Below are 15,548 nucleotides of genomic sequence, written 5' to 3' on the forward strand. Positions count from 1 at the left end.
GGATGAACAGCCCCGATTCCAGCCGCTTCTTCCCTTCTTCTAGACTGTGAGCCCACTGTTGGGTAGGGGCCATCTCTATATGTTGCCAACTTGTACTTCCCAAGCGCTTAGTACAGTGCTCTGCACACAGTAAGCGCTCAATAAATACGATTGAATGAAAGTCACTTGCCCAAAGATACAAGGTGATCAGGTTGTCCCACGTGGGGCTTGCAGTCTTCAGCCCCATTTCCCAGATGAGTTCCCTGAGGCCCAGAGAAGTGAAATAATAACCACAATAATAATGATGATGGCATTTATTAAGCGCTTACTATGTGCAAAGCACTGTTCTAAGCGCAGGGGAGGTTACAAGGTGATCAGGTTGTCTCACGGGGGGCTCACAGTCTTCATCCCCATTTTCCAGATGAGTTCCCTGAGGCCCAGAGAAGTGAAATAATAACAACAATAATAATGATGATGGCATTTATTAAGTGCTTACTATGTGCAAAGCACCGTTCTAAGCGCAGGGGAGGTTACAAGGTGATCAGGTTGTCTCACGGGGGGCTCACAGTCTTCATCCCCATTTTCCAGATGAGGTCACTGAGGCCCAGAGAAGTGAAGTGACGACCAAAGTCACACAGCTGACAATTGGCGGAGCCGGGATTTGAACCCATGACCTGTGGCTCCCAAGCCCGGGCTCTTTTCACTGAGCCACGCTGCTTAATGACTTGCCCAGAGTCCCATAGCTGACAAATGGTGGAGTCGGGATCTCCGACTCCCTGGGCTCTTTCCATTGAGCCACGCTGCTTCTCTGATTTATTGATTGCTTACTGTGTGCAGAGCCCTGTACTGAGCGCTCGAAAAGTATAATTCAACAATAAAGAGAGACAGTCCCTGTCCACACCGGGCTTATTCAGGCCGTCCTGAGCCGGGTGGGCTCCCGGCTCCGGACCCCGGAGTCCACGGGCATTGCCAGCTGCCCCACCACCAGCCCTTTTCCTGGGGTAAGGTGGGGAGGGGGCAGAGGTGTTTCATCCCCATATCACTGAGGATGGGGAAATCGAGGCACAGAGAAGCTGTGACTCGTCCGAGGTCGCTCAGCAGATGAGCGGCGGAAGCCGAAGTAGAACCCAGATTCCCTGATTCCCAGATCCGTTTTCTTTCCACTAGGCCACACTGACAGGATGGGAAGGGGCTCCAAGTGGGAGAGAGGCAGGGAAAGGAAATGCAAGAGGGATTTATTTGTCCTCAGCCAACCCACCCCCTGCAGCCTGGGCCCTTTCCATAATCAATCAATCAATCGTATTTATTGAGCGCTTACTATGTGCAGAGCACTGTACTAAGCGCTCCCATAAACTTTCCATAAACTCCAGGATTCCATAAAATCCATCTCCACATCGAACAAAGAACTCCTCACCTTTGATTTTAAACCCCTCAATCCCCTTGCCCCCTCATTCAATTCAGTCGTATTTAGTGAGCGAGCACTAAGCGCTTGGGAAGTACAAGTTGGCAACATATAGAGACGGTCCCTACCCAACGACGAGCTCACAGTCTAGAAGGGGGAGACAGGCAACAAAACAAATTAACAAAATAAAATAAATAGAATAGTAAATATGTAGAAGTAAAATAAATGGAGGAATAAATCTGTACAAACGTATATACAGGTGCTGCGGGGAGGGGAAGGAGGTAGGGTTGGGGGGATGGGGAGGAGGAGAGGAAAAAGGGGGCTCAGTCTGGGAAGGCCTCCTGGAGGAGGTGAGCTCTCAGCAGGGCCTTGAAGGGAGGAAGAGAGCTAGCTTGGCGGATTTGCGGAGGGAGGGCATTCCAGGCCAGGGGGAGGACGTGGGCCGGGGGTCGATGGCGGGACAGGCGAGAATGAGGTACGGTGAGGAGATTAGTGGCGGAGGAGCGGAGGGTGCGGGCTGGGCTGGAGAAGGAAAGAAGGGAGGTGAGGTAGGAGGGGGCCAGGTGATGGACAGCCTTGAAGCCGAGAGTGAGGAGTTTTTGCCTGATGCGTAGGTTGATTGGTAGCCACTGGAGATTTTTGAGGAGGGGAGTAACATGCCCAGAGCGTCTGGGCAGCAGCGTGAAGTATAGATTGAAGTGGGGAGAGACAGGAGGATGGGAGATCAGAGAGGAGGCTGATGCAGTAATCCAGTCGGGATAGGATGACTCCCTCCTGCCTCACCTCCCTAATCTCCTACTACAACCTACCCCCCTCACTTTCCTCCTCTAATGCCAACCTTGTCCCCGTACCTCGATCTCATCCATCTCGCCACTGACCAGCTCGGCCGCCTCCTGTCTGACCTGGAACACCCTCCCTTCTCAAATCCAATGGACAACGACTCTTCCCACCGCTTCCAAGCCTTTTTGAAGGCCCATCTCCTCCAAGAGGCCTTCCCAGACTAAGCCCTCCCTTCCTCTTCTCCCACTCCCTTTTGTGTCTCCCTGACTTCATCCCTCCCCGGCCCCCTGACAGCCCCACAACCTTATGTCCATATCTGTAATTTATTTATTCATATCGATGTCTGTCTCCCCCGCTAGACTGTAAGCTCATTGGGGGCAGGGAATTTGTCTGTTGATTGTTGCAGTGTACTCTTCCAAGTTCGTAGTACGGTGTTCTGCACACAGTAAGCGCTCAATAAATAAGATGGAGTTGAATGAATGAATGAGTGGAGCCGTGCCTATGGTGATGTGTCCTGAGCAATGCTGAGCAATGGAAGGCTCGCAGCCAAGCTGTGGGAATCCAAGTCCCGCCCGCCCGTGTCAGCTAGGACAGCCTGGGCCTCATCCAAGCCTTTGGGGGAAGGGAGAAATGATGGATGGGCGCCAGTGCGAGCATGCGGCTCCTTTCTCAGACAACCTCCTCCTGACTGAAGTACACACACCACGCAGCCAGCCGTTTAAAAAAACAACCATAACACACATATTTACCCTTCTGCTGCTTTTGACACCGTGGGCCACCCGCCTTCCCTGAAAACAGGATCTAACCTCGGCTAAAGTGACACTGTCCTCTCCAGGTTCTCCTCCTCTCTGACCACCTCTTTTGGGTCTTTTTCCTTATCTGCTCCTCTAACTGCGGAAATCGCACAAGGCTCAATTTTGGGTCCCTTATTGTTCTCCATCCACACTCTCTCCCTTGGAGAAATCATTTGCTCCCGTGGCTTCACATATGCGGATGATTCCCAGATGGACATCTCCAGCCCTGATCCCTCTTCCTGTCTGTTGTCTAGCATTTCCTCCTGGCTCCGGGCATCTCTACCTAGATTTTCCATCGACACCTCAGACTTCACATATACTAATCAGAACTCCTCATCTTTCCACCCAATCACTGTCCTCTCCGAGACTTTCCTGTTTCTGTAGACAGCTCCTCCGTCCACCCTGGTTCACAAGCTTGAAAATTTGCATTATCCTGCACTCATCTCTCTCATTAAATCTGACACTATATGCAGTTAATTCTACCTTTACACCTCTGGAACCCATCCTGGAAAGCCCTCCCTTCTCAAATCCAACAGACAATGACTCCCCCGCCCCCTTTTCCAAGCCTTTTTGAGGGCCCATCTCCTCCAAGAGGCCTTCCCTGACTAAGCCCTCCCTTCCTCTTCTCCCACTCCCTTCTGCATCTCCCTGACTTGATTTTGTACAGATTTATTACTCTAGTTTACTTGTACATATTTACTATTCTATTTATTTTATTTTGTTAATATGTCTTGTTCTGTTGTCTGTCTCCCCCTTCTAGACTGCGAGCCCGTTGTTGGGTAGGGACCGTCTCTATATGTTGCCAACTTGTACTTCCCAAGCGCTTAGTACAGTGCTCTGCACAAAGTAAGCGCTCAATAAATATGATTGAATGAATGAATGATCCCTTTATTCATCCCCGCCCCCCGCCAGCCCCACAGCATTACGTCCATATCTGTAATTTATTTATTCATATTATTCATATTTATTCATATTGATCCATCCTTTCCTCTCCCTCCAAACTGCTACCACGCTGTTGGAAGCATTCATCGTTTCCCTCCTTGACTACTGCACTATATTCCCATCCAAAGCTTAACCTCCTGTCTTGCCCTCCTGACTTTCCCAACACTGTAGACATCACCACCATCCTCCTTGTCTCGCAAGCCCAAAATCTTCACATTATCCTCGACTCATCTCTCTCATGCATGCCCAATGTGCAATCTGTCACCAAATCCTGTTGGTTCAACCTTCGCTACGTAACAAAAATTCATCCTCCCTCTCCATCCCAAAGGCTACTATGTTGATCCAAGCACTTATCCGATCTCACCTTGACAACTTCGTCAGCCTCTTTTCTGACCTCCCTGCCTCTTGTCTCTCCACGCTCCAATCCATACTTTATTCTACTTCCCGTTCTGTCCATGTTTCCCCACTCCTCAAGAACCCCCCCAGTGTTTTCCCAGTGCTCTTCATATAGTAAGCACTTAACAAATGCCATCATTATTCCCATCAAACAGAAATTCCTTGCCACTGGTTTTAAAGGGCTTAAGGGCTTTCCTTACCATTGGCTTTAGGGAAGCAGCATGGCACAGTGGATGGACCATGGGCCCGGGAGCCAGAAGGTCATGAGTTCTAATCCTGGCTCCACCACTTGTCTGCTGGGTGACCTTGAGCAAGTCACTTCACTTCTCTAGGCCTCAGTTAGTTAGTTAATCAGGCCTTAGTTACCTCATTTGTCAAATGGGGATTAATTCTGTGAGCACCATGTGGGACAGGGACTGTGTCCAACCCGATTAGCTTGCATCTACCCCAGCACTTAGAACGGCGCATGACACATAGTAAGCGCTTAACAAATACTATGATCATTATTATCATCATCAATGTCATATTCACTGAATGATATTTTAAAATAGTATGAGAAAGCTCAGTTGAATCAATCTTTTTTTTTAAGACCAAAGATGGTTAGAAAACCCGAAGCGATTGTGCCATAATAATGGAGCAAAGCCATTCCAGTAATTCACAGGAACTAGAATTGATATTTCCCGTGCCCTTTTCTCTGAGACGGTTTCTCCATTCCTTGTGAATTAGAGCGATAGCTTCCTCCACTACCCTGGGGTGATGGCTTGAAACTTTGAGAAGGTATTTCCCAAAGAAGAAAATAAAAGACAGACCTGCAGAGAATTTTGTCACTCTGTAAATTCCTATAAGTCATATATTTTAAATAGCAGTTTAAATGTGGTTCAGTATATCTGGGAACAAAAGTCTCACGCTCAGATAAGAACTTGAACTATCGACCCTACGCTGGCATTTTATTATGAGAAGCAGCGTGGCTCAGTGGAAAGAGCCCGGGCTTTGGAGTCAAAGATCATGGGTTGAAATCTGTCAGCTGTGTGACTTGGGGCAAGTCACTTAACTTCTCTGTGCCTCTGTTCCCTCACCTGTAAAATGGGGATTAAGACTGTGAGCCCCCCGTGGGACAACCTGATCACCTTGTAACCTCCCCAGGGCTTAGAACAGTGCTTTGCACATAGTAAGTGCTTAATCAATGCCATTATAATTATTATTATTATTGATTTGAATAGCATTAGTATAAAAGGTGAAATTTCTTATCTTTTTTAAATGGTACTTGTTAAGTGATTACCGCATGTCAGATGCTGTACTAAGCGCTGGGGCAGATACAAGGTAATCGAGTTGGACAAGGAATGTGTCCCACATGGGGCTTGTAGTCTGATCACCTTGTAACCTCCCCAGTGCTTAGAACAGTGCTTTGCACATAGTAAGTGCTTAATCGATGCCATTATAATTATTATTATTATTGATTTGAATAGCATTAGTATAAAAGGTGAAATTTCTTATCTTTTTTAAATGGTACTTGTTAAGTGATTACCGCATGTCAGATGCTGTACTAAGCGCTGGGGCAGATACAAGGTAATCGAGTTGGACACGGAATGTGTCCCACATGGGGCTCGTAGTCTTAAACCCCATTTGATAGATGATGTAACTGAGACACAGAAAAGCAAAGCGGCTTGCCTGAGACCACACAGCAGACGTGACTATGCAGACTTTAAGGCCACTAGCCCCGTACATAAATTGGTGGAGAAAAGCATTTTCCATGAAACTGTGAGCCCACTGTTGGGTAGGGACTGTCTCTATAAGTTGCCAATTTGTACTTCCCAAGCACTTAGTACAGTGCTCTGCACATAGTAAGCGCTCAGTAAATACGATTGATGATGATGATGAAACATCCTCAGCTGTAAACTTGTGATTCATTACTTAGACTCCGAGCCGCCAGTGGAGCAGGGACTGTGTCTGATCTAATTAACTTGTATCTCCATCATTCATTCATTCATTCATTCAGTTGTATTTATTAAGCGCTTACTGTGTGCAGAGCACTGTACTAAGCGCCTGGGGAGCACAAGTTGGCAACATATAGAGACGTTCGCTACCCAACAGCGGGCTCACAGTCTAGAAGGGGGAGACAGACAACGAAACATGTGGACGTGTGAAGTCATCAGAATAAATAGAAGTAAAGCTAGATGCACATCATTAACAAAATAAATAAAGTAGAATAGTAAATATGTACAAGTAAAATAAATAGAGTTATAAATCTGTACAAACATATACAGGTGCTGTGAGGAGGGGAAGGAGGTAGGGCTGGGGGAGAGGAAGGAGGGGAAGGAACCAGCGCTTAGAACAGTGCTAGACACATAGTGAGTGCTTAAAACGCCAAGCACTTCTTAATTAACAAATCCTCAACTAGCAGACAGTACAACACATATACACACACTTTTACACAAAGAATTAAGAGGGGGCTTATGCAGAGGCATCTTAATATCGCTAAAATCCATCCTTTCCTCTCCATTCAAACTGCTACCACGTTAATACAATCACTCATCCTATCCCGCCTGGATTATTACATCAGGCTCCAGGCCTCCTGTCTCTCCCCACTCCAGTCCACACTTCGCTCCGCTGCCCGGATAATTTCTCTACAAAAATATGCAGGGCATGTGACCCTGCTCCTCCGAGAACTTCAACTGTTGCCCATCCATCAATCGTATTTATTGAGCGCTTACTATGTGCAGGGCACTGTACTAAGCGCTCGATCCACCTCTGCATGAAGCAAAAACTCCTCACCGTTGGCTGCGAAGTACTCACCACCTTTCCCCGTCGTACCTCACCTTGCTACTCTCCTACTACAACCCAGCTCCACAGCACTCGTGTACATCATCATCATCATCAATCGTATTTATTGAGCGCTTACTATGTGCAGAGCACTGGACTAAGCGCTTGGGAAGTACAAATTGGCAGCATCTAGAGACAGTCCCTACCCAACAGTGGGCTCACAGTCTAAAAGGGGGAGACAGAGAACAAAACCAAACATGCTAACAAAATAAAATAAATAGAATAGATATGTACAAATAAAATAAATAAATAAATACATAGAGTAAAAAATATGTACAAACATATATACATATGTACATATGTACAGATATGTACATATCTCTAATTTATTTATTTGTATTAATGGCTCTCTCCCCCCCACCTAAACTGTAAGCTCGATATGGGCAGAGAAGTTGTTTATCCTTGTATCGTACTCTTCCAAGCACTTAGTACAGTGCTATGCACACACAAGCACTCAATAAATATGACTAAATTCCTTCTAAATATGACTAATATGCACAATTCCTCCAAGAGACCTTCCCCGACTAAGCCCCTCTCTCCTCTTCTCCCGCTACCATCTGCATCCCCCCGATTTGCTCCCTTTGTTCATCGCCTCTTTTCTGGATCGCGAAAAATAGGGTTCTAATCCCGGCTCCGCCACCTGTCAGCCGCGTGACTTTAGCCGAGTCACTTCCCTTCTCTGGGCCTCAGTGACCTCATCTGTAAAATGGGGATTAAGACTGTGAATCCCTCGTGGGACAACCTGATGACCTTGTATTTACCCCAGTGCTTAAAACAGCGCTTGGTAGGCAGGAAGCACTTAACAAGCGCCATCATTATGATTATTGTCTGCTGTGTGACCTTGGGCAAGTCAGTTAATTTCTCTGTTCCTCAGTTCCCTCATCGGTAAAATGGGGATTGAGACTGTGAGCCCCACCGGGGACAGAGACTGTGTCCAACTCCATTTACTTGTATTCACCCCAGTACTTAGAACACAGCCTGGCAATAGTAAATGCTTAACAAATATCATTATTATTATTATTATTATTATTATTATTATTATTTTCTCACCTGTAAAATGAGCATTAACCTGTTCTCCCTCCTACTTAGATGGTGAGCCTCATATGGGACAGGGACTGTGTCCTAACTGAATCATTTAAATCTACCCTAGTGCTTAAAACAGTGCTTGACATATAGTGCTTGGCAAATACCATAATAATAATAGCAGTAGTTCCTCTCCTGTTTTGGGGTTGCAGAAAAGTGGGGGGATTTTGTCTGAATAAATACTTAAGGGAATAAGTACTTTATGGAACTTGTTACTACAGGAAAATACGGGTTGAGTATATCATTAGGCTTGAGAGAGTTCTGAATGGTTATCTTGGATATCATTTGCTGATATTAATGGTTTGAGTGATTATATTATTATTATATTATATTATTGAATGATTTATATTAATGATTTGAATTAATCAGAGAACGGGAAGCTAGAGATGTCGTCCTAAATCACCAAATCGCTTCTAGACTGTAAGCTTGTTGTAGGCAAGTGAAACATCTACCAGCTCTGTTGTACTCTCCCAAGCGCTTAGTACAATCAATCAATCAATCAATCGTATTTATTGAGCGCTTACTATGTGCAGAGCACTGTACTAAGTGTACTTCCCAAGCGCTTAGTACAATCAATCAATCAATCAATCGTATTTATTGAGCGCTTACTATGTGCAGAGCACTGTACTAAGCGCTTGGGAAGTACAAATTGGCAACACATAGAGACAGTCCCTACCCAACAGTGGGCTCACAGTCTAAAAGGGGGAGACAGAGAACAGAACCAAACATACCAACAAAATAAAATAAACAGGATAGAAATGTACAAGTAAGATAAATAAATAAATAAATAAATAAATAGAGTAATAAATATGTACAACCATATATACATATATACAGGTGCTGTGGGGAAGGGAAGGAGGTAAGATGGGTAAGTACAGTGCTTAGCACACAGGAAATTCTCATATATCATTGACTGATCGATCGACGATAGATGTTGAGCAGGACAACGGTCAAACGTTCCTTCAAACGTCCTGCTGCCACAGTCAGAAAGAGAATATTGAGCCTGGTGAATCATCGTCTGACCCACGGCGGCATTTCTCGGGTCCTAACCCAGGTTTCCTAAGGGATTTCAACAGCTCCGTAGGAAAGGCGGTCGTTAATCAATCAATCGTATTTATTGAGCGCTTACTGTGTGCACTGGAAGAGCATCTATCCCACCTTCCCTACCCCTGGCTTTCTGCTACAATGAGACAACGTAATCGGGTGTTCACTCGAACCCAGTGCTGTTTTGCGGTGTCCGTACACTGGGTTCGTGAAAGGCAGCTCTTCCCACTGAGGGGAGGAAAATGAGGACCGGATTGCGCTTGCGGTACTAAAACCCTTTCGCAGTGATTTGAAAACTTCAGGCAACTAACCAGAAGTTTGACTGAAAGTGCCTTGACTCCGACCCAAAAAAGTCTGCTGATTCGGTTTCACATTAACAATCTTCCACACCTCAAAAGTTGAGATATTCCTTAGACTTTGGAAGAAATCATTTATTGTACTCACCCAGCAAATGATATCCAAGATAACCGCTTATTGCTACCACAGTAATTATCTTGACTAAAGGTGGATTCTCTATAGGAAGGGTTTCTTTAAGAATTCCCCCAGGGAGGTCATCATCATCATCAATCGTATTTATTGAGCGCTTACTGTGTGCAGAGCACTGGACTAACCTTTTAGACTGTGAGCCCACTGTTGGGTAGGGACTGTCTCTATGTGTTGCCAATTTGTACTTCCCAAGCGCTCAGTACAGTGCTCTGCACATAGTAAGCGCTCAATAAATATGATTGATTGATTGACTAAGCGCTTGGGAAGTACAAATCAGCAACAAATAGAGGCGGTCCCTAGCCAAAAACGGGCTCACAGTCTAGAAGGGGGAGACAGACAACAAAACATGTAGGCAGGTGTCAAAACCGTCAGAATAAACAGAATTAGAGCTATATGCACATCATTAATAAAATAGAGTAGTAAATATCTACAAGTAAAATAAATAGAGTAATACATCTGTACAAATATATACAAGTCCACTTATAAATCAATCAATCGATCGTATTTATTATAAAGAGCTGTCTAGCTGATCTGGGAGAAGCTGATGTAGATTAGGTCAATTTCCCTAAAATGAACAAGAAAACCATTCCCTGCAATTTTAAAAATATATTTTTAAAACCTTATATTTGATCAAATTAAAATTCTAAACTACCATCAACATGTGCTTTTATAGATTGAGAAGTAGCGTGGCCTAGTGGCTAGAGCCCGAGCCTGGAAGTCAGAAGGTCATGGGTTCTAATCTTGGCTCCGCCACTTGTCAGCCGTGTGACCCTGGGCGAGTCAGTTAACTTCTCTGTGCCTCAGTTACCTCACCTGTAAAATGGGGATTAAGACTGTGAGCCCCACATGGGACAACCTGATTATCTTGTGTCTACCCAACACTTACAACAGTGTTTGGCACACAGTAGCACTTAACAAATACCAAAATTATTCTTCTCTGTGCCTCAGTTACCTCATCTGTAAAATGAGGATTAAGACTAAGCGCTTAGTACGGTGCTAAGCGCTTAGTACAGTGCTCTGCACACAGCAAGCGCTCAATAAATATGATTGATTGATTGATTGACTGTGAGCCTCACATGGGACAGGAACTGTGTCCAACCCGATTACCTGGAATCCACCCCAGCGCTCAGAGCAGTGCCTGGCACCTAATAGGTGCTTAACAAATACCATTATTATTATTGTTGTTATTATTGCCAAATACATTTTATCAATCACTTATTTAATGCAAATTCTAAACTGTCATCACTCTACTAGGGGCTTGCAGATTGGGATTACGGGAGAGGAACCTGGTCTAATTCTCAACTGTGTATTCTTTTGCAGCTCGTTTACACACAATAAGTGCTTAATAGCTACTATTAATAGTAACTGGGTACTTAATAAATGCCATTATTATTATTATTATTATTATTATTACTACTTGGGAGCATCTGGTAGAAGTAGAAGGTCTGATCCATGTCATTGAGGATCTATAATCAAGCTTTCCCCGGTAATGGGGAACAGGGAAAACCTAGGATTGAAAGTTAAATTACTTTCTTATGGGGCCCTCGACCTCTGACTCGCAAGCCCGCGCTCTTTCCACCGGGCCAGGCTGCAGTCAGGATTAGAACCCAGACCTTCCGACTCCCAGGCGTCCGCTCTATCCACCACACTGAGGCACATAGAAGTAAAATGACTTGCCCAAGGCCATGCAGCATGCAAGAGGCAGAGCTGGAATTAGCACCCAGGTCTTTTGACTCTCAGGCTTACGCTCCTTCCCCTAGGCCATACATATTTATTACTCTATTTTATTAATGATGTGTATATAGCTATAATTTTATTTATTCTGATGGTATTGACACCTGTCTACTTAGAATAATAATAATGATGGCATTTATTAAGCGCTTACTGTGTGCAAAACACTGTTATAAGCGCTGGGGAGGCTCAAGGTGATCAGGTTGTCCCATGGGGGGGCTCACAGCCTTAATCCCCATTTTACAGATGAGGTAACTGAGGCACAGAGAAGTTAAGTGACTTGCCCAAGGTCACACAGCTGACAATTGGCAGAGCTGGGATTTCAACCCATGATCTCTGACTCCGAAGCCTGTGCTCTTTCCACTGAGCCACCCTGCTTCCCTGGTTTGGTTTTGTTGTCTGTCTTCCCCTTCTAGACTGTGAGGCCGCTGTTAGGTAGGGACCGTCTCTATATGTACCTGTATATATGTTTGTACATATATATTACTCTATTTATTTATTTATCTTACTTGTACATATCTATCCTATTTATTTTATTTTGTTAGTATGTTTGGTTTCGTTCTCTGTCTCCCCCTTCTAGACTGTGAGCCCGCTGTTGGGTAGGGACTGTCTCTATACGTTGCCAACTTGTACTTCCCAAGCGCTTAGTACAGTGCTCTGCACACAGTAAGCGCTCAATAAATACGATTGATTGATTGATTATGTTGCCGATTTGTACTTCCCAAGAGCTCAGTACAGTGCTCTGCACACAGTAAGCACTCAATAAATACAATCGAATGAATGCTTCTCATTATCTGGGGAATTGAATATAGCAATAAGGGGAGCAGAAGACAAAAAATTAAAAATAAAACAGAAGGGGATGGGAAGAGAAAGGTAAGATAGCATCTCTTACTTTAACCGCACTCACCCAAGTGCTTTCATATAATAGGCACTCAGCTAATTATGGTAACCCTACCCACTTCTCCTCTTTCTACCCTGAAATCTTGGCAAGCCGGAGCGGAGAAACTCCCAGAAAGAGCCTGCGCACAGAGCACTGGGGGGTGTTCTGACCTTTTTCTTCCTGCCCCATTGTGTGTTGCTATCAATGCTTACAAAACCAATCTTTCATTTCCTTCTCAAAAGTCGGCAGGGAGGCAGAGAGGAGAACCATGTAGTGGAGAAAATTACGCAAATACCGATTTTACCACCTGCCACGGGAATTATTTCCTTTTTTTTTTTTGGCTTGAACTTATCTTCTCACCGCTGAAACTAAAAAAAATTCCAACTGGACTACCGTGATAACTTACACGATCACAGAGCACGCAGCACGGGATAAAGTCCTCAAAGGCCAGGCTAGAGATCAGTGGCTCCAAGCCCCCTCTGCCTCTACCAAATAATGGGATTTATTAAACACCTACTGCGCCCCAACCCCAACACCTGTCTGCTGTGTGACCTTGGGCAATTCACTTAGCTTCCTTGTGCCTCAGTCTGCTCATATGTAAAATGGGGATTGAGACTGCGAGCCCCTCGTGGGACGGGTTCTGTGTCCAGCCTGATTTGCTTGTATCTACCTCAGCGCTTAGAACAGTGCTTGGTACGTCGTAAGTGCTTAACAAATGCCGTTATCATTATTATGTGCCAAACGCTTTACTCAGCACTGTGGGTAGATCAAAGATAACCAGAATCACACAGAGTTCATCATCTCAAATAGAAGGAGAACAGGTATTCAGTCCCCATTTTACGCATGAGCAGACTGAGGCCCGGAGAGGTGACTTGCCCAAAGTCACACAGCAAGCAACTGGGGAGGGCCAAGTTTGGCACCCTCATCTCCCGATTCGCAGTCCCGTGCTCTTTCCGCTAGACTTCACAGCCTCCCCGCCTGTCACACGGGGGGCCGAAAATCCCCGAAAGGAGCCATTCCTTTTCCCTTCTCCCCTTCCCCTCGCCCACCAGGCACACAAAGCGGTCTTCCCCGCAGCCTGGTGGGAGCACGGGTCCCCAATTCCGGTTCTGCGAGGGCTGCGGGAACGTGCCGGGCCTTCCAGCTCCGACTTGAGGCTGCCCTCCTCCTCCCTGGATTGTGTCCCCCTCCCCGTACGCCCCATTCCCAGCTCCGGCAGTGGAAAGGGAGGCAGAGAAGTGGGAAGGAGGGAGTAAGCAGGCCAGAGCCACCCCCCAAGCCCAGATTCCAGGATGAAAGGGAAGGGGTGGCAGGGAGTGGCCCTGGATACAGGGCAGACAGTAGGGGTGGTGACTGAGGGGCCAGGCTGGGCCTTGCCGAGGAGAGGACCCTCTTTGCCCTGCACCCCTAGAGATGTGGCCATTTCCCTCGTGATGCTCAGTATCTTGAGGAAGTAGCCAGTGGCATCCAGGCCTCTGCCTCCTTGCCCTAATCCGGCCACTGGTGACCGCAAGTCGGGAGGATCCGGAGCCCAGGTTGGGAAGGGACCCTCCTCTCTAGCCAACAGGCGAACCCTCCATTCCACCTCCGCCGCCAACACAAGTTTCTCACCTGGAATTGTGGTCCCGGGACTTTTCCTTCTACCAAAGTGGAGGATCCAGTCTGTCATTACCTCCTTCCAGCCCCGCGAGTCCCGCATCCTGGCAAAACGTTCCCGCCTTTCCTGACTCATTAGAGACTAAGAAAGCTCTCATCTTTCCTGTCTCTGCCAGCATCATCGTAAAGGGCAAAACCACTCCCGTCTGCAGCAGCAGTGCGGTCTTGAGGCTCCAGCACGGGGTTAGACGTCAGAAGGACCTTGGGTTGCTGTGTGAAGCTGGGAAAGTCATTTAACTTCTCTGTACCTCGTTTACCTCATCCGCAAAATGGGAATTAAGACCGTGAGCCCCATTTGGGACGTGGATTAAGTCTGACCTGATTAACTTACATCTACCCCGGGGCTTGGAACAGGCCCTGGCACATAGTGAGCGCTTAACAGACACCATTAACAGCCGCGTGGCTTGACGGATTTGAGAGCGGGCTGGGAAGGAGAGTCATAAGTGAGGTTACTTCGGAAGGAGCAAAGAATGAGCTGGGGTGTCGGACGAAGGGCTTCTGTAGGAGGGAGATAATAAAAAAAAAAAAAAACTCTTAAAACTATGTTGAGGAGTTTGGGTTTTATGAGAAGAGAAATAGTTACCGGAGGTTTGGAGATAGTAAAAAAAAAAAACCTTAAAACTATGTTGTGTAGTTTGGGTTTCATGTGAAGAGAAATAGTTACCGGAGGTTTTTTGAGGGTCAGAATTACGGGGGTGGCTGTGGAAGCTCACTTCAGTGAGGGAGATCAAGTTATAAATCAGGATGAGGAGGTTACCTACCAGACTGGGGAAAAACACAAAAATCCCAGGCGCTTTTCCCAGCCCGGACTAGTTTCTACCTATTTATAGCCACTATCTGTCTTGTTTTTCATGTTATACTGCAGTTAGAGTTTACTGAGCAGTTCTATAACCATTGTTAATGTGTTACCTTCAATGAAGCGGTAAGACAGAATCACTAATGAAGTCTTTGGTCAAATTTAGTCTGCTAGAAGATGTTATGCTCACCTCAACACAGCTGAACTCCATCCCCACCACCAGACAGCCATGCTCAGAATGGACGCACCCTGTGCCTCACAATTACCGGTCACTGTACCCCCTCTGACATCACAAACTCTATCCTATATCTTCAACTCTGAATTACCCCTGCGACCGGACTGCCTAACCTGCTCCATCACGCACATCCTCTCTCCCTACCCAGAAAAAAAAGACTGTCCTTGTGGTCCTTGACTCTGTCCCAAATGTGAGTGTCTTCCCTGCCTCCTTAATAGCTCTGTTCCTACCAGAAGCAATAGTTTACCCCCCTGGGGACCCCAATCCCCAGCAAACGTGGAGCATAAGAGTTTTCAAATCCACAAAAGTCGACTCTTGGATGGCAAGACGCTTGAGGGCAAAGTTAAAGAACATTCGTTATCCAGAACCTCAAGTATCTAAGTCAGAGCTGTCCATTTGTTAATAGATGAGTTTCCCATCCACAAATGAGCATCGGTCCGGAGACTTAATATTTGAGTATCTGTGTGAACGAACTGATTGTAGTGACTGGTTTGTGCAACACTACTGACACTCTTTCATCCCTG

At 45.9% G+C, this 15,548-nt stretch overlaps 1 protein-coding gene across 2 annotated transcripts in view; it reads right to left on the reverse strand.

The window, feature by feature from the left end:
* The window catches only part of UPP1 (uridine phosphorylase 1), a 43,044-nt gene extending 28,040 nt beyond the window's left edge, over positions 1-15,004 (reverse strand). The window contains exon 1 of one of the 2 annotated variants that reach the window (XM_038760276.1): positions 14,980-15,004. The gene's annotated coding sequence lies outside the window, so the exon portion shown is untranslated. The other variant, XM_038760274.1, reaches the window with a different exon arrangement.
* Positions 15,005-15,548: the final 544 nt, after the last annotated feature.

Source organism: Tachyglossus aculeatus, chromosome 18, assembly GCF_015852505.1.
Source record: "Tachyglossus aculeatus isolate mTacAcu1 chromosome 18, mTacAcu1.pri, whole genome shotgun sequence".
Lineage (NCBI taxonomy): Eukaryota > Metazoa > Chordata > Mammalia > Monotremata > Tachyglossidae > Tachyglossus > Tachyglossus aculeatus.